Below are 20,404 nucleotides of genomic sequence, written 5' to 3'. Positions count from 1 at the left end.
ATTGGCATTTCTCTGTGTACCTCTCTGGCTTCTATGAACATGCCCTTCCTGATTACAAGGTAATGAAAATGTAGAAGCCATAGAAACTATCAAATGCCAAATCAGGGACAAAAATTCCACCAACTGGGTCAACTGACCGATAATTTTCCACATTTCACTGATTTCTTCGTCTCTCTCCCTTTCAGCAGTTTGTGGCTCAGGAAGTTCTTCCATCTCCTCTGTAAAGCACCAAATCACTAAAAACCAATGAGGAAAGTGCCCAAAACAACAAATAAAACCAAAAACCAATACAAATGGGCACCCAGGAAGGATGACCACCACTCCACAATGTAAAAATCAACTGTTGCTTTATTAATCCAGTGAAGACAAATCACATAAAACCCACATAAATGCTCAACGTATCACCATGTTTTCATCCTTATACAAGACTTCATCAGATGTACCCAACTATTCCAAACCTCATACATTTATACAATATTTAATTAAGAACCACAAATGACAACATTTAACTTATTCAATAAAAATCAAAGTGATCCTCCTCCTGAATGCTTAAAAGACATTAAAATCACTACATAATATATATGTTACTGAACACCAAAGTTTTAAAAAAAATCAGAATATAAATAGGTCTACATCATAAATTTAAAACAAAAATGTAAGAAATGTATATAAAAGATGTATATGTAAAACTTCTATAGACATATTTATTTTAAAAATTGCCTTATTCACCATGTACTTGATTAACCTATCCTACACCTCCATCTACTGGCCATAAAATATATTCAGGAAAGTCTAGCAGCCATAAGCTTCAAAGCATGAGCTATGTAAACTGTTTCATTTATTCCAGGGAATCTGTTGGCTTCTAAGATGATTTGCCAATACAGTTCCCTGTATTATATTTTCAGTTCCCATGGCCCCCTCACAGGAACAACCTCTAATACAAACAATAAGAACTAGCTGATTGACATGTCATGCTGTGTTTGTGTAGAGCACTATTAGAATTCCTGCTTTTAATTTCATATATATGCTCATAGATCTTTTTTTGGAATTTACTTTCTGTTTTTCTTATGTAAAATGTATTACATGCTTCACATAATGCTAAATAGACCATCCTGCTAGGGTTACAGCTATAATATCCTTTACATATAACATCCTTATTTCTCAGTAATATATAAATATTCTCATCATTTGATACATTGGGCAATGGAAACAAAAAAACACATTTAAAAGTGCCCCTCTTAACTTGACTACACAAATTGATCACCTCACCCCTATTTTCTATTAAATTCTTAATATTAGAACTTTTTCTAAAAATACATTTGAAGGGCTTCTCAAAAATGTTAAGATCTGTTATACTTGCAAATTTTGCCCATTCCTTTTCCTTTATATTCCTAATGACCCCAGCATCACCATTATAACTTGTCACAAAAGCATATTCATATAATGCTTTTTCCATAGAGGGGTCCTCACTTGAATTTGCTATAGGTATAGCCTCCTTTCCTAATAATGGCACAGACTTATTCTGTCTACCTTTAATGACCTCTTCCTTAATCTCATATAAGTGATTGCCCGGATAAAATGTTATTTATTACTATAGATATAGTTGACTTATTCACCTCTATTCCCCCATGAACAAGGAACTGATTGGTTGAAAGAAGCTATGTTGGAACAGGGTAGTTTATCCAACAATGACTTCCAGATTTGTTTAATATTGATTGAGCTTGTTTTGAAAAATAATTTTATACATTTCAAAGGGGAATTTTTTAAAACTAAAAGGTATAGCAGTGGGTGCCAGGTGTACACCCATGTACACAAACATTATTCTGTCGATGTAGGAAAAAAAGTATATTTTTAAATCTGAATATGCAGGATGCTGGAATTTGTATAGCCAATACCTTGACAATATATGTATTTTCTGTGTTGACATAGAAGAGAAATTTATTAGGTTCATAGGTTCATAGGTTGGTACTAGGCTATCGGCCCTAGGGCCTATACAAGCCTAGCCATAATTCCCTGGCTATTTCTTCCCACACTATTTACTTCCTTGGACCCTTGTCTAGCAGGGCGACTGACATGAACCCCGGGGAGAATTTCCTTTCTGCCATCCAATCATCAAGGTTCCTTTTGAAGAGGGCCAAAGAGGCGCTCTTCTTGACATGAATGGGCAGTCTATTCCAGAGTCTGGGGAGTCTCTGGGTCAGGAACCTATCCCTCCAGCATGTTTTGTTTATTGTGATGACAAGATTTAGATCTCTGGAGTGTGTGGCTCTAAGGGATTGGGATTTCTTTAAATGTAGCATGTCCAACAGCTCTGGGTTTGACATGGCCTTGTATGTTAAGCAGAGATCGCCTCGGAGTAGACAATATGTGACAGAGTATAGCTGGAGTTTTTTAAGGCGGTGAGCATAGGGCATCTGCTTTAGGCCTGTGATTCTTTTAGTGAGGTATTTCTCCGGCATTTCCAGTTGTTGCAGATGTCTTGAGAGGTACATACCAAATGGGGCATTGTATTCTATAATGGGTCTAATGAGGGATGAGTACAGTGGGACAATGACCTCCTTTTTTCTGGATGAAAAACCCTTAGTGATGAGGTGTGCCACATAGAAGGATTTCCTGACTGTTGTGGCGATGTGGTTATTGAAGGTGAGACCACTGTCCACCTGTGTCCCTAAGTCTCTTATCACACTTTTGGTGTTTAGTGTACTGCCACCTATGTGATAATTCACGGGTACATGTTTTTTCCCAAAGGGGATAACTATACATTTCTTGGCATTGAGCTTGAGCCCATGGCTCTGGCACCAAGCATCTGTTTCTGTAAGGCCCTTTTGTAGGGTATCCACATCATTTGGGGGTTCAATAATGGCTCCCAGTTTGCAGTCATCTGCGAACTTTGTTAGCCAGAGTCCCTTAGTGTTGGCTTTTACTTCAGAGAAGTAGATGCCAAACAAGAGAGGCCCCAGGACTGAACCCTGAGGTACTCCACTTGTCACTTATCTGGAGCTGGATTTGGAGTCAGCTACTTTTACAGTGTGGGTTCTGTCAGTAAGCCAGGTGGCAACCCATCGAGTGATGTAGGGATTAATGCCCAGCTTAGTAAGTTTATCTATGATTCCAGAGTGGGGGATGGTGTCAAAGGCCTTGGCAAGGTCCAGATAGGCTGTGTGGACTGCCTTACCCTCATCCACGGCTCTGGAGACTGATTTGAAGAAGTCAATAAGGTTCAGGAGATAAGATCGGCCCTTCATGAACCCAAACTGGGTGGGGTCCAGTGTTTTAAGGTTGCCAATGTCTTTGTTTATAAGTTCCATGATAATACGTTCCATGGCCTTGCAGATCAGGCTCATCAGACTGATGGGGTGGTAGTTCCTGGGATCCAAGTTGGATCCCCCCTTGTGGAGTAGGATAACTGTAGCTGTGTGCCACTCAGTGGGCACGAAGCCTGAGGTGAGGGTATGATTAAACATGACACTTAGGAGAGGTGCAAGTTCATTTTGTAGTTCATGTAGTACACAGCCCGGGATGTCATCTGGTCCCATGGATGCTGTATTCTTAGCTTGGGAGAGTGCGTTTTTACCTGTGTGGCCATTATTACCGGAATTTGGCAATCTTCCAGTATTGAGATGGGCCATTTAGGGGGTGAGAGGGGGGTGAAGTTGGCACTAAATCGATCTGCCTTGATATTGGCAATATCCTTGGGATCAGTATATTTAATGCCATTCTGTTGTAGCTCAGAGCAGATCTGAGCATTGCCATTTAGATTCTTGACATAGTTATAGAATGCCTTGTGGTTGTCTTTGGAATCTTTGGCAATTTTATTTTCGTAACTAGCTTTGGAGGATTTTATGAGGGATCTCAGCTTCTTACTGAGGCTGGTAAGGGAGTCTTTTGCATCCTGGGATTTTCCTCTTTACTGCAACAGTTTTTTTCTTGAATATTTTAACTACATTTCCAGTACCACTAATTTTCTATGATTTACTTATGATACAATATATGACAAGATGAAGTATTTGGATCTTACAATTCAAAAACATGTTAAAAGATTTAAGTCTACCATGTTTAGAAAGGAGACTTTTTCTAATTCGTACTTGTATTTTACAAGTGCACATCCCTACTACCAAAAAAAGAGGGATAGTTAAAGGCCAGTCTGTGGAGGGGAAGTTGGATGTCCGCAGAAGAAGAGGACTTTTTGACTGGATGTCAATTTCTAGAGAAAAATGTTTAAAGAAAGAGGTTATCCTGTCAACCTCTTACATGAGGTCAAGGAAGAGGTCATTAAAGGTAGACAGAATAGGTATGCACCATTATTAGGAAAGCAGGATATACCTATAGCAAATTCAAGTGAGGACCCCTCTATGGAAAAAGCATCACATGAATGTGCTTTCATGAGAAGTTATAATGGTGACGCTCTGGTCATTAGTAATATATGGGAAAAAGACTGGCAAAATTTGCAAGTATATCAGATCTTAACATTTTTGAGAAGCCCTTCAAATGTGTTTTAGAAAATGTTCTAATATTAAGAATTTAATAGAAAATAGGGGTGAGGTGATCATTTGAATAGTCAAGTTAAGAGGGGTACTTTTAAATCTGGTTTTTGTTCCCAGTGCCCATACAAATTAAATGGTGAGAGTATTTATATATTAGCGAGAAATAAGGATGTTATATGTAAAGGATATGCTAGTTGTAACACTAAGCAGGGTGGTCTATTTAGCATTATGTGAAGCATGTAATGCATTTTACATAGGCAAAACAGAAAGGAAATTACATAAAAGGATCTATGAGCATATATATGAAATTAAAAGCAGGAATCCCAATAATGACCTATACAAACACAGCATGGCATGTCAATCAGCTAGTTTTTTATTTTATTTTTTTTGTATTAGAAGTGTTGTACCTAAACTGTGGTGGTGGTGCTGCGGTAGTGTTGTTGCCTCACGGTAAGACATTGTCCTGTTCGATTCTCAGCTAAAGCGTCTTCTGTGTGGAGACATGCGTGAATGGGCGTACCTTCATTGAAGGTTGTGCGTCAGGGCTGGCAACTCGACAAGTAAAAATCTACTCCCAACTATTAGCGGACCGGAGTTCCGCTGTGGCGACCCCTAACTGGGAAAAGCCGAAAGACACAACAACAAAAAAAATTAGAAGTTGTACCTGTGGATAGAAGTGGGGGGCCATGGGAAATGAAAATAAAATACATGAAATTGTATTGGCAAATCATCTTACAAGCCAACAGATTCCCTGGAATAAATGAAACAGTTTCCATAGCTCCTGTTTTGAAGCTTAGGGCTGCAAGACTTTCATGAATATATTTTATGGCCACTAGATGGAGGTGTAGGATAAGTTAATCAAATATATGGTGAAGAAGGCATGTTTTAAAATAAATTTATAACAATGTCTATACAAGTTTTACATATACATCTTTTATATACATTTCCTACATTTATGTTTTACATTTATGATGCAGACCTATTTATATTTAGATTTTTTTAACCCTGTGGTGGTGTTCAGTAACATGTATATAAATAGTGGTTTTAATGTCTTTTAAGCATTCAGGAGCAGGATTACTTTGATTTTTTATTGAATAATTAGTTAAATGTTGTCATTGGTGGTTCTTAATTAAATATTGTATAATATATGGGGTTTGGAATAGTTGGGTACATCTGATGAAGTCTTGTTTAAGGACAAAAACACAGTGATACATTGAGCATTTATGTGGATTTTATGTGATTTTGTCTTCGCTGTATTAATAAAGCAACAGTTTACTTTTACATTGTAGAGTGTTGGTCGTCCTTCCTGGGTGCCCATTTTAAATCAATTTCTGGTTTATTTTTTAATAAAAATAAAAAAATCATTTCTCATAAATAAATCATTTAACAGTTAATCAGTTGATTTGTTTAATTTAAAAAATGATAAAGAACTCAAATATATAAGAGTTTAATTAAACATAATTTAGAAAAAATTTAATTATGTTTTGGTAATTTGATAATTAAATAAAAACTCATTCCTAATTAGAATAAAATGTACTTTTCTTTTGAAGATCTCACTAAAATGGTCATTTTGCCTAAATTATTATATTTTATTCAGTCTACTGCTCTTAACCCTAATAAACAACAATTAATTCATCACAGCAAGAGGTTCTCCAGTTTGATTCTCGGTTGGGGTGCCGTCTGTACAGAGTCTGCATGTCCTCACTGCATTCATGTGGCTTTCCTCCAGGTACGCCAGTTTCCACCCACATTACAAAGACATGCATCTGGAGTGTTTCTCCCTGGGTCTCTGCTGAAAATTTACTTTGTTCCAAGTCGGACTTTCCCAGTAAACAAATGTTAAATAAATAAAATTATTAAAAGATGAACTGTAAGCATTTATATGGTATCCTAAACAAAAAAACAGGTTGACTTATTCACATTGTACAAGACCTGGGATAAGTGGAAATTAAAATTTCCTGATATTGAAACTGATTGTCTAGCATCTACCTTTAAAACAATAACATTTTGGCTGGACTCCTCATACAATGCTAACTGGAATAATTTATACTTGGCCTTACTGAATGAGAAAAAAATAAAAATGGTAGAATATCTAAAAGTAATCACCACTAATAACATGTGGATAATATACCATTTTTTTATTTTATTTCAATACAATACAATACACACACACACACACACACACACATACACCACACACACACACACACACACACACACACACACACACACACACACATATATATATATATATATATATATATATATATATATATAAGCCAACAGAACTTCCTTATATTAAGGATATTCTTAAATACTTTAGACACTTTATATTTAAGCATTTAGCCTTAAAGTAATTGATATATCTTTTTTATTCAATTTCTGTACAGAAAAAGGATTAACAGAAAGAGCAAATTCATCATTAATGAGTAACTGAAGAAGTAAAGGACGAATCTGTGGTTATAACTTTTTAAAGATTCTCAATTTCTGAAGATAAACTATTCTAACAGAATTTAGTTTAATACATAATGAAGACTGGTTAATAATTTAAGGTATTACAAAGGTACATTTAGTAATATATCCAGAATCTGCTGTACCTAATTTTTACAATATTTATTTAAAGTTGTCTATGATAACAAGGTAAGTAATTGCAGTCTATAAGATTTATATAATCTCTTATAATATACAACTGATTCAAATGGTATATTTTGGAGATTTTATTTCAAAATGACTATCTATATGTATATATATATATATATATATATATATATATATATATATATATATATATACTTTTGAATCTCTAAACAAAACATCTAGATCTCTCTCTTTTTGGAAAATGTATGCACAGAACATTTTTCATTGAGAGTGCTATTCACCAAATAAGTTGAATCAAATCATTAAAAATAACAATTTTAAATGTTGGAGATGTAATTCAGAAGAGAAACCAAACTGGGAACATATTAAATATTCTTGCTCAAAACGTTCTTATTTTTGGAAGGAAAGTTTTACTGAAATTTTATAGACAAATAATTTTCATCTTTTTAAAAATACAGTTTTGTCCAATAATCATATTCTTCAATGATTAAATATTCTATTTTCTATTACTTTGGATTATAAAAAAATGCCATTTCCCATTATTTTGGATTATATTAGCTTGTGGTAGGAAAGCAATCACTAAAAATGGCTGTTAGAGCATTTACCAACTTTATCTGATTTTCTTACAATATTAAAATCAGTACATGATAAAGAAATTAGTTTAACCAAATCTGAGACTAGCAAAATATTTGCCAAATTTTAAACTTTGGCCTAAAGTTTCAAATATTTTAACCAATTTTAACAAACCACCTTCACAGAAATGACAGCAAAGTAGAAATAAATCAACTGTAGTAAAATAACTAAAAAAGCAAAAATGTTTCTTAAGCACTTCCGTTCTTTTAAACAAACAAGAACTTTGTCAGAATACACTACATCACTTCCCTTTCCTTTTTATATAAACAATGACCAATCAGACTTTGTATTTAAATACATTAATTAGTAATTTATTGTATTTTAAAATAATACACCTATTTATTTCACTTAACTATGACTCATGAGCAAATAATCTTAAATGTTAAAAGTATAATAATCACAAAATAGAAACAATGGCTCTAAAAATACTAAGTGTTAATTCAAGTCAAATTGTTTTTACAATCTTTGTACTTGTGAAAAGCATTTGATGTTTATATGTTCATTCAGTCCCATTTTTTATCAGCATTTAACCTTAGCTGCCATTCAGCCTTCTTACATTCCAAGAGATTATGATAATCACCATTCAGAGTGTCAACTGCTACACTGTGCAGCATAAAAAAATCTAAATTTCTTAAAACTGTCACATTCCAAAGCATGCTTAACATTACTAATATTGTGTTTCTTAATTAACAGGTGTGTTCATATACTCTTTTACATAGTTTCCTTATCATTTTCCCTACATAAAAAAACTATCACAAGTCTCACACAATGCTACGTACAAAATTTGCAGTTTTTGCATTTGAATGTCCCTGAAAGGTTATTGTTGCTGCTATTTCTTGAATTTCTAGAATTTTCCATTAATGCTTTTAAATTATTTTCCTCCTTTGTAAGTAGAAGTAAGTTTTCACCTACTACTTTTGCCAAATCCTTGTTACCTAGAATTATTTCAGATTTGTACTTAAAACTTCCCATACAATATCCATGTCTTTGGTAACTAGCAATGGGAATGCTCTATTAAATCCATTGGATAAAGTTGTTTCCACATCAGTGTTATAAGATGTTGTGTTCAACTGTATATCCTTGAAAACATGTTTAAATTTATTGTACCTGTTATGAAAAAAATTAGCATGATATTATCCAAGAAGGCATTCTGATAACCTCTTTCCAAGAATAACCCTTTTAGCACCTCTGCTTTGGTGAAAAAAATAGCATTTTCACTGGTCATTCTGCTTAGTCTAATAAATTGACTTTTAACTACATTCCGTTTCAAAGATTGTAAAAACAATTTGACTTGAATTAACACTTAGTACTTTTAGATCCATTGTTTTTATTTTCTGATTAGTATACTTTTAACATTTAAGATTATTTGTTCATAAGTTATAGTTAAGTGAAATAAACATATGTATTATTTTAAAATACAATGAAAGATTGATTAATGTATTTAAATACAAACTCTGATATGTCATTGTTGTTATAAAAATGAAAGAGAAGTGATGTATATTCTGATGACATTCTTACTTGATTAAAAGAACAAAAGTACTTAGGAAATGTTGCTGCTTCCTTATTTATTTTGTTAGAGTTGAATTATTCCTGCTTTGCCAGCATTGCTGTGAATGTGGTTTGTTGTTGTGTTCTTAAGTTAATTCAAAGTACATATTCATTGCACTTTGGTGCAGTTTCTAAGTTCAAGATAAGTGGGGAGTCATAGCAAACAATAAAAATATGGTTGCTCCCATAAACAGAACTCTGCATGTCATGAACTCAGATTTGGATTTCTCCATTCATCCTATGCCTGCAGATTTAATTGGTTTAACCCAACAACTCACCTCCACTGAAAATGAAGCTCAGGAGGTTCAGTTAAAAACTAGAAGTGCTTCCATCAAACAGATGAAAGCAATGGAACATCATAGTGACAATACCAAAAGTGGAGTTTTCAGCAGTTTGTTTTTAAGTTTTGAAGATGACCACATACTTGTGGATGAAGGAAATGAAGGAGAAAACTCTGTTGAAAAGCTGTTTGATATGTAAATGAACCTGTTTGGTTTATTCAGTGACCATACCAATCAAGGTGAGTTCATTGCACAAATAGACAGTATAACTACTAAAAATGACTCAGTACAGACCTGTAGCAATAAAATATTTGAATTAGAAAAAAAGGTTATTGAAACTTAAATCATGGCAATGTGAAATCCAATATTTGGAGAATTATTTAAAGATTGCACAAGTTCTGTTTGGCTTACGTCTATTTAATTATCACAGTGGAGTTAAATATGGAGACAAACTTTATGTTAGTCTAACCAAGCTGTTCAACAGAAAAGGCTTGGAAATGCTTGAGATACCTGTTACTATTACACTAAAGCCAATGAGATTTTTATAAGAGATTAAAGTATTAAATGACCAAATCAAGAAAATACTCCTTTAAGTGCATGTGTCATTTTATATAACGGAACCTGGCAGCGTATCAATGCTTTGTATGTCACATATGAAGTTACTAATGTTATCCCTTTTTTATTATCACCCACCCTTATCTTATCTTTTTTATTTTATTTTTTATTTGTTTTAATTTTTTTCTTTTTTTCATTATTTTTCCTCCCACAACACAGTGGGGTAGGCCTGTCCCAGAGGATCCCCCTGCCCCCAATCCACCAGCTACAGCACATCTGGGGCACAACCTGGCAGCAACCCCTCTGCTGCCCCTGCACTACTTGGGTCATCTGGTAGTTCTACCCCACAGGATAGGCCAGTGGTTCCCTCTGGGAGGAGTGGTAGAGTTGGTGATTTTATTACCAGTGAAGAACTGCCAAGGTTGGTGTGTAGGATTGTGCACTGCACTGCTGGTGCTCACCTACACTGTATGGAGAGCCTGCTCTCCATCCTTATACAAAATACCAGGAGTAGACACAGACGTCAGGCACTGTAGCCATCGGTGCAGTGAGGTGACAGTGATGACAGTCCCGTGAGTGAGTACTCAATTTTCATTGTCACCCAGCTGGACATCCATGGGTCCTCAATGTCCCTACCCTCACCCAATCATGGTATTCACCCACCTCTTGTATTCTTCACCATTCCTGTGCCTTGTCCTGTATGTCCTGTCAGTCTGATTCCTCACCAACCCAACTTACCTGACCCAGACATACCTGCGTCACTTCCCCAACATTCCTCTCTCTCTCACTCTCAAAACAAATAAATAAATGAATGGGCACCTGTCCATCAAAAAAATACTCATCTCATACATAGCTCTTCATTTTGCACATGTGTCTTCTTGACACACTTGATTTGTTCCAACTGGCTATACAACATGAATGTGCTGTGGTTATCCCTCTTTCCAGAGGTGACAGTGAAAATTCAGGTAATATTCTGCACATATAAATCATTTTGTACTGCTGAAGAAATGGATAGCTATGGTTCTTTCCTACCTCCCTCCTGCGCATTCCTACCTTACTTTCACTTTGTTTTTCTCCTTGCTTACTCCCCATTTCACCACTTTCCTATCTCCTCCATTTCTTTTCTTTAAAGAATGACTGCATGATGGTGCACTTCGTGCACCAATGTGCAGCAATGGTACATGGCAGCAATATATGTAAGTGTACTTAAAGGTACCATTGACACTTGTAAAAGTACTACCTACACCTCTATTCAAACCCAGTACCATCTGCCTCCAACAACAAAGCATTAACACCTGCTCACACCGAGTCACTTATGCAGCGGATGTATTTCATACAGTCAATATTAAATGTCACATTATTTCCTTAAAAATTTCCACATGTCCTTCCCCCTGATAGCTCCACATTTCAACACAATCCTATCTTCACCATTTCTTTATTTTTAAATCAATATTTAAATATTGTCCCTATTTTTGGCCTTTGTCCACCCCTTATATATATATATATATATATATATGGCTTTGTCCAGATTTATAGCTGTAAGAGATTGAGAGTTGGGTTCACCCTGCTTGCTCCCAATTTCTCCACTGTCATATCTTGCCCATTTATTGTCTTTAATGCATTTTTGCATGAAGGTGCACAATGCACACCATTGCACAATAATTTTTTAAAGAAAAGAAATGAGGAAGATAGGAAAGTGGTGAAATGGGGAGCAAGTAGGGGGGAAACAACGTGAAAGGAGGGCTGGAATGGGCAAGAGGGAGGTAGGAAAGAGCCATAACTATCCATTTCTTCAACACTAAAACATGATCATATATGCAGAATATTATATGACTTTGTAATGCCACCTCCACAGAGAGATGGGTGAGCAAAACACAATCATGTTGATTTGCCAACTGGACCAAATCAAGTGTGTCAAGAAGACACATGTTGAGAATGGAGAATTATGTATGGGACGATTTTTTGGGGGGACAGGTGCCCATTTTTTTGTTTTGTTGGAGGGAAAGAGGAATGTAGGGAAGGGATGTAGGCATGTCTAGGTTAGGTAAGTTGGGTAGGTGAGGAAGCAGACTGACAGGACATACAAGACACAGGGATGGTGAAGGACAAAAGAGGTTGGTGAACAACATGGTGGGGTGAGGGTGGGATTCATAGGCTCATAGGTTCATAGATTCATGCTAGGCTATCTGCCCTGGGGCATTTATAAGCCTAGCCCAATTTTGTTTGGCTTACGCCACCCCATGATGTGAGTATACTGTGCCCTTTTTAAAGTTTAGTTTACTGTGCCTCTGTCTAATAGTGACATGGAAGTAATCCCCGGGACAAACCCACGATCCCCCATCCACTCATCAGGATACTTCTTGAAGAGAGTCAGTGAGGTGCTCTGCCTAACATGAATTGGAATTCTATTCCAGAGCGAAGGGAGCCTCTGGGTTATGAATCTGTCCCTCCAGCATGTTCTATTTATTTCTGTGCTGAGGTTCAAGTCCCTCGAGCACATGGCTCTAAGGGATTTAGATTTACTGAGGTGGAGCATGTCCATTAATTCTGGGTTGGACATAGCTTTATATGTCAGGCAGAGATCGCCTCGAAGTAGGCGGTATGCAACTGAGTAGAGCTGGAGTTTTTTTAACCGAGCAGCATATGGCATCTGTTTGAGTCCCTTGATCCTCCTGGTGAGGTACTTTTGGGGTCTTTCTAATTGCTGCAGGTGTCGGGTAAGGTACATCCCAAAGGGGGCATTGTATTCTATGATGGGCCTGATGAGGGATGAATAAAGGGGAACAATTACCTCTCTTGATCTAGATGCGAATCCTTTCATGATGAGGTGGGCTATGTAGAAGGTCTTTCTAACCACTTTGGCAATGTGGTTGTCAAAGGAGAGATTGCTATCAACTTGGGTCCCCAGATCCCTAATTACTTTCTCTGTACTTAATGGGTTACCACCTATGTGGTAATTTGTGGGCACATTGATTTGCCAAAGGGTATGACTATACACTTTTTGGCATTTAGCTTTAGACCATGGCTCTGGCACCAGTTATCAGTCTCTGCGAGACCTTTTTGAAGGATGTTTGTGTCAGCTGGAGAGTCGATTATGGCGCCCAGTTTGCAATCATCTGCGAACTTGGTGAGCCATAGTCCTCCCACATTGGACATCAAGAACACATGGATGTCAAGCTGGGTGACAGTGAGAATCGAGTCCTCACCCACTGGACTGTCACCACTGTCACCTCACTACACGAATGGCTGCAGTGCCTGATGTCTGCATCTCCTTGTGTTATTAAGTACAATAATGTAGAGCAGTGTCTCCATCCAGTGAAGGCGTGCACCAACGGTGCAACACACAATCCTACACATCAGCCCAGGCAGCTTGTCACAGGTGATAAAATCACTGCCTCTGTTACTGCTCCTGGAGGGAACCATTGGCCTCTCCTGTGGGGCAGAACTACCTGATGGCCAAGTAGTGCAGGAGCAACAGAGGGGGTGCTGCTAGGTTGTGTGCTAAGCAATGGTGCTGTAGCTGGTGGATTAGGGGTAGGAGGATCCTGTGGGACAGGCCTACCCCATTGTGCTGTGGAGGAAATAAATAAATCTATAAAACAATTAAAAAAAAGAGAGAAGATAACAGTTGGGGTGATTGAAAAAAAGGGATAACATCAGTAACTTCATATGTGACATGCAATGCATTGATAGAATTATTGGACTCTATTCTTTTAACTTTACTTTTAAGACTAACAACTCCTAAAAAATACCTTTTTTACTATTAAGACTGCCCAGCTCATAACAGTTGCACACTATACTACAGATGGAAGCAAGCAATCCTTGACATGTGCAGATGTTGCACATATGTGTGCCCACATTATACTGAACACAGTTTACAGCAGGCCATTTATGCCACTGTTATAGAGGTCTGAAGTTACATTACAATATTGATGAAAATTTAACAGCATCGTAGAGTTTTGAAGAGCAGTTTTTGAACCTACAACTTCAGACTACTCTTTAATACTGTACTGATGATTTGGCAGACTAATGTATGCATATTTTCCTTTTACAGTTGAGAGATGCATGCTCAATTTGATACAACTGTATTAAATACAAAAAAACTGTCTTTAACTTTTAAAGCGACAATAACAGTACTATTCTGATGTATGCGTACCACATGCTTCCCTCATCCTTGCCAATCTCACAACATGGGTCCTCACATTCAAAGCTCTCCATGGCAGCTGTGGAAAAAACAGAACAGAATACCATTATGAATACCATTCTTGACTACATTCAACTTTTAACTCTTACAAGTAGTCACTGTAATTGATACTTAGACATCTGTGGGGTGTCCCCAGTCCTAAATTCCCCAATCCAATGGCTGAGGGTATCCCTCTTCCTCCTCCAGAGGTCATTGTAATGCTGTTGACATTGATCACCAGTATGGAGAATAGTGCAGGGGGTACCTGTAGCACTGGTCAAAGTCCTGGCAACACTATCCCATGTTTCAGGTTTGTATTCTGAGCTGGATTAGTCCCTTTGTAGTAACCAGGGCCCATTATGCTTAACTAAGAGTCCAACAAATACTCTGGACTCCTGGATACCCCACCTCTGAGCTTGGAAGCACACTGCCTCACCATAAACACCTGTCATATCTACTAGAGATCAAGCACAATGTAGAATGAGGTTTTCCTGACAACTGCATTTTGTATCATGATGTTTAGCCACCAATTCCAGTTGTCGTACGCTTACTGGGTGTACGAACAGTGTTTGAAAATGCTGTGCGATGCTTACCATCATGCAAACATGGTGCTCGGGAGTGTGCAGTGGTGAGCAACATTGGTTAGCAATGCCATTTTAGGTTTACTGGATGTACAGGTCTTTGTATATGTATTTTAGGCAAAAGTGAAGGCCATGCCGGTCCACATACCAGCAATACTGCCAACGGACTAGTTACATGACATTCCCTATTTTACTATTTTTTTTGGTCCAGGTTATCCAGTTTCAGTGTTTGCTCTATGTGGTGCATCATGCAAACAGTGACCAAAAATTTAAATGAAGAAAACTACAGAAAGGGAAAAGCAAATGCTGTGCTGTCATGCAATCCTAAGCTTTGATTTTCATGGCATGACCTATGATGTGCACCATACTTTTAGACTGGAAAATCCAGTAAGAGATATGTTAGAAACTAATTATTCGCATTGCAGTTTCTTACTTCACACCCCTCATGAGATATAGCATTCTGACATATTGATGCTATCAACTGTCGAACTTTCTAAGTCCAATATAACTTAAAAGTACAATGACCAGTTAAATACCACAAATGCAGATATACTAAGCAGTACGTTAACTACGCATCCTGAGCATCAGACACCAAGCTTTTGTCTCCCTGAATCCAAAACACAGAAAATAGGGATATTGCACAGTTATCATCACTTGAACAGGGTATTGTGAGGGTGGCAGGAAACCTAGGCTGTCACAAAAGCTTGGTGAGTGTGTCTGAGTAAGAAGGCAGACATTTAGACAAAACAACAAATGGGCAGATACAGAAAATGAATAATTGTTCTTTGTGTGTGTCTGTAGGGGTCCTCCAGGTGAAATTGGTGTGTGAGTGTGTAAATGAACAGAGCCAAGCTGAGTGCTAGCTGTACATCTTGTTGTGTTGGACAGGTGTGAGACATGCATGGTAGAGGTGGCAGTTCATTATTGTTCACCCTGACCACAGGAAGTGGCTCTGCCAGAAATTGCACTGGCACCTCCAAACACACAGCCAGATGCAGTGCTGCAATCTAAACATGACTTTTGTCTGCTGGATGAGCTCCCTTCATGGGAACGCTCAGGACCATGACCCCTTGGCCTGCTATATCTGAGTGTGGACAGCACAGTCACTGACAGAGCAGTGGAAGTACTGACACTATGGAAGCATGATCTGGAATGGCCACATTGGCTGACAGCAGATGATGTGGCTGACCTACACCCACAAGGATGCCATTCCCCTCCCAGCAGATGTTCCATCATAGACACTGCTCGTTCCATGACACACACCCCTCAGTCCATCACAGACACCCCTCTTTCTAACGTGGCATTCATCCAATACAGTGAATTGGCAGCATGGTGCAGGCAGCCATGTATGTCAGAATGTGCCACATCCACCACCCTGAACATTTGTCTGGAACACCTATGGGAACATAGCTGTCCCTCAATGCTGGCCCTAAACATCCATAGAGTGGCATGGGAAGTGACATCTGTACCAGGTGGAGGAGGGGCAACAGGCAACTGTAAAGGGTTTTAGATGTGGATTCATGTGTCTGAATAACATGATTGTAGATGGCATAACAGAAAAATCACATAACCACAAAATATTGTTTACATATATAAGAGAAAAGGTAAATAGTCAGTATTATCCACTGGTAAAACATAATACAGTCTAGAGATGTGAATTGCTTAACAACAAGCAGAATGCAAAACAATGAGAGTAACAGTAGCAAGATATCCTTGTTAGTGCCATAAAAGTAACTCACCTTAGCCCCCACTCCCACAAAACAACAGGCAAATTACCATTTTGGCTAACAAAATATCTTTGAATGCTACAATTGCTGTCAAAGGACCTGCCCCTGAAACATTTCTACAGATTTCTCACACTGCAGTCATTTCTATTGATTTTAAAATCTTGCCAGTCATGTCAACCTCTGAAATAGCTGGACAAATATGGCCATGACATCAGTACACTTCTAAGTAATACATACAGATAACAGTGTAAAAGCCTGTGCTTCACATTATTGTTAAATACATTCCACCATATGCAATATGTAGGTGACAAAATGGAACCATACCATGTGAGAATGAGTACTACTCTGTAGAGAAATTTTGAAGGAAATGCTTGTTCTTAGTGTTCCAAACATATAGAGCTAACATCAGCTTGCCTAGCTATAGGGGTTTTTTTTATATGGTATACATTATTAATGGATTGCAGCTGTGAGTGATTAATTCTTGGGAGGGGAAAAATCACAACAGCACTACAGGCTGCCTTACTTCCACTAGACGTGGCAGGTTAGATCTAGAAAGTGTTACATGTAAGGTTGGAAATATAAGTAAGCAGCACACAATTCACCGGTTACGTCCCTTAACATCCAAAATGGCCTTCAATTCTTGACAGCTACGTATTATATGATTTTCAGTTTATATCCTCACACATTTATGGACAATGATGTAGAATGGGTTACACAGTGCATGTCTCAGAGTACTATGGCACAGTCTGCCATTTGTGACTAGCTCCACCATGTTGCCCATTTAAAGCACTGGATGAATGAGATGTGGAAATGAGGGGTGCCTGTTATGGAATGGGCAGTATCTATGATGGAATGCCTGCTGGGAGGGAAACAGCATCCTCATGGGCGTAGGTCAGCCACATCATCTGCTGTCAGACAATGTGGCCATGTCTTATCACTCTCACATAGTGACAGTACTTCCAGTGCTCCATCAGTGAGTGTGCTGTCTATACAAAGACTTGGGAGGCCATGGGGCTCATGGTCATGGGTGGCCCAATGAAGGGAACTTGTCCAGCAGACATCAGGCACAAATAAGGTAGCAGCAATGCATCTGACCATGGTCCTGGATATCAATGTGCCAGTGCAACTCCTGTCAAAGCCAGTTCTAGTCGGGGATGCCAGAGATGACCTGCCACCTCTACCATGCACGCATCTCACCTTTCTGACATACCAAGACTTACAGAGAGCACACAGCTTGGCTTGGTCATGCACGGTCCCTACAAATATACACACCACAGTTACTCATTTAGTCTCACTGGTCATTTGTTGTTTTATACATGTCTGCCTTCTTCTCTTTCTTACTCACACACATTCACTGACCTTGTGTGTCAGCCTAGACTTCCTGCCTCCTACTTGACCCCCAACAACATTGTCTGCAAGTGATGATAACTGTGCCAAATCCCTGTTTTCTATCTTTTGGATTCAAGGATGCAAACATCTTCTGTCTGATAATCCCAGTGCATAATTAACTTATTGCTTAGTATATCTGCATTTGTATTATCGAAGTGGTCATTGTACCTTGAACTTTTATTCTCCTTGGAAAGTTCAACAGTTTATAGCATTAACATGTCACAACTTTATACCAATTTAACCTGTGAAGGATTGGAAGTAAGAAACTGCAATGCATATCATTAATTTCTAACTACTCTCTTTAAGGATTTCCCAGTACAAACATATGGTGCGCATTATAAGTCATGCCATCATATTCGGATATTAGGATTGTATGGCAGCGCTGTAGTGAAACCTGATCAGAAGAGAAAAACAGTATAAGGATCTCATTTGCATTACCCTCACCAGACACATGCAGTAGCTGGATAGATCACAGGCTTTTCTTATCAACATAACACAGAGGCTATGCACCATGCCATGATGTATGTGGATAGATTAAAAGCCATGTCACTGTAATCTGTGTAATATAGGATGAGGTCACATCTGCCTGGCCTCCAGCCCCCTGTCTGGACATGGCTGGTTGGGATTACTGTACATTCAAAATTATCCTATAGCTGATGACATCAGCAGAGTCATTTGATGTTAAGAATAAGTGCCCCGAATGATGGTGTAAAAATCTGTCAGTAATGTTAAGCAACAGCTAACAGACACACACATGTGACTATAGTGAGAACAGAACCCCTACCTATCTAGGTACAGAGACAACAGAAGACAGTACTTTAAGCAAGTGCCACAGCTCAAGTCCAACTTGGAGTGTGTCAGACAACAGTTTATAGCTAATGACATCAGCAGTGTCTGTTAGAGATAGAATAGGAGTCCCACATACTGGTGTAAAAGGCTTTTGGTAATGTCAAGCAACAGTTAACAGAAACACACACACAGCTGACTGCAGTGAGAATAGAAGCCCTGCCTATCTAGGTGTACAGACTACAGAACACAGTACTTAATTGCAAGCACCACTGCACAAGCCTGACCTTTACAGGAGTGTAGATCAACTTATAGTAGATGAGAGCAGCAGGCCATGTGGGAGAGAATAGGTTGGGAGGGCTGCATGAAATGAATGTGTAGACTTCTGCAAGCATCAAAATGATGGCAGTCCATGCCCTTGGAGAATTAACTGTAGGAGACCATATATACTCTGCTGACTAGACACACACACACACACACACACACACACACACACACACACACACACAGTCAACTGCAGTGAGAGCTGAACTCCTATATATCTAAGCGCACAAAGTACAGAACACAGTGCATAACACAAGCAGCACAACACCAGCCTGATTTATACAAGTGTGCAGGTGTATTTGCAGTAGATGACATCAGCAGGCCATGTGGTGCACAACAGCTTGGGAAGCCTGCCTAGGCACATAGCTTCTTAGCGTTATATGAGGCTAGTAGCCTAATAGCACTAATAACACTAGGCTGTTTAGAAGCCTAGCTGTGTAGCAACACAAGTAGCTTTATTGAGCATAGTTGGATGTTTGCGTTTAGCAGAGTTAGGTTGTGAGCACTACCAACTGGCTCTGTCCATGATGGAGCACAAAATATTGTATATTACACTTTGTAGTGCGGTTGATATATGTGTGGAAAAAGTACTGAGACCCCAGTGCTGTAGTGTTTGGTAATGTGGAGGAGGCCAACACATGAACATATTGCAAATATATGATGTATATTAGATGGGGCCCTTGGTTTGTAATGTTTCCACATGTTGATTTATGTCAGACAAAGGAAATAGAGAATAAACACCAATAATGAAGTATGATATATACAGTCCCATAGCTCAGCAAGCAGATGGTTTGCAAGATGGTGAACAAAGTGTGCACGCATGTGAGATACACCTGTTTAAGCATAGGTAAGCAGTGTGGAAATGCGAGCTGCATTCCAAATGTCTGATAGCTCCATCTGTACTTCAGGTCTATTTTTTGTGATGCCCAAGAGTATTAATTGAATATATCCAGTTTATATTTATGGTTGGCTGCTTTCTAGGTGGTCTGGTTTGTTCTGTTTCTGCAATGCGGCACTTCGGTCAAACCAAATTAGCACAGCCAAACCTGTAATGTATTTGTTGTCTGGTAAAAGTAATAGGAATAAAACATTGAAAAAGGAGAAATATGTGAAATGAGGAAAACAATTGTATGACATACACAGTAGAACATGATAGTACACACGAGATATTTCTACATAGCTCTGGATTTGAACTCTCACGCTAATGCATCTTCAGAAAACAGGATGGATGCCTTTTTCCTCTTTGCCACAGAAACAGATTTGCAGAAATGGATTAAAATCACTCTTCACACAACCAACTGTAATAGAATGTACA

The sequence above is a fragment of the Protopterus annectens genome, chromosome 9.part0 (assembly GCF_019279795.1).
Source record: "Protopterus annectens isolate FY-2018-M chromosome 9.part0, PAN1.0, whole genome shotgun sequence".
In the NCBI taxonomy this organism is placed as follows: domain Eukaryota; kingdom Metazoa; phylum Chordata; order Ceratodontiformes; family Protopteridae; genus Protopterus; species Protopterus annectens.
This window is presented reverse-complemented; position numbering follows the sequence as displayed.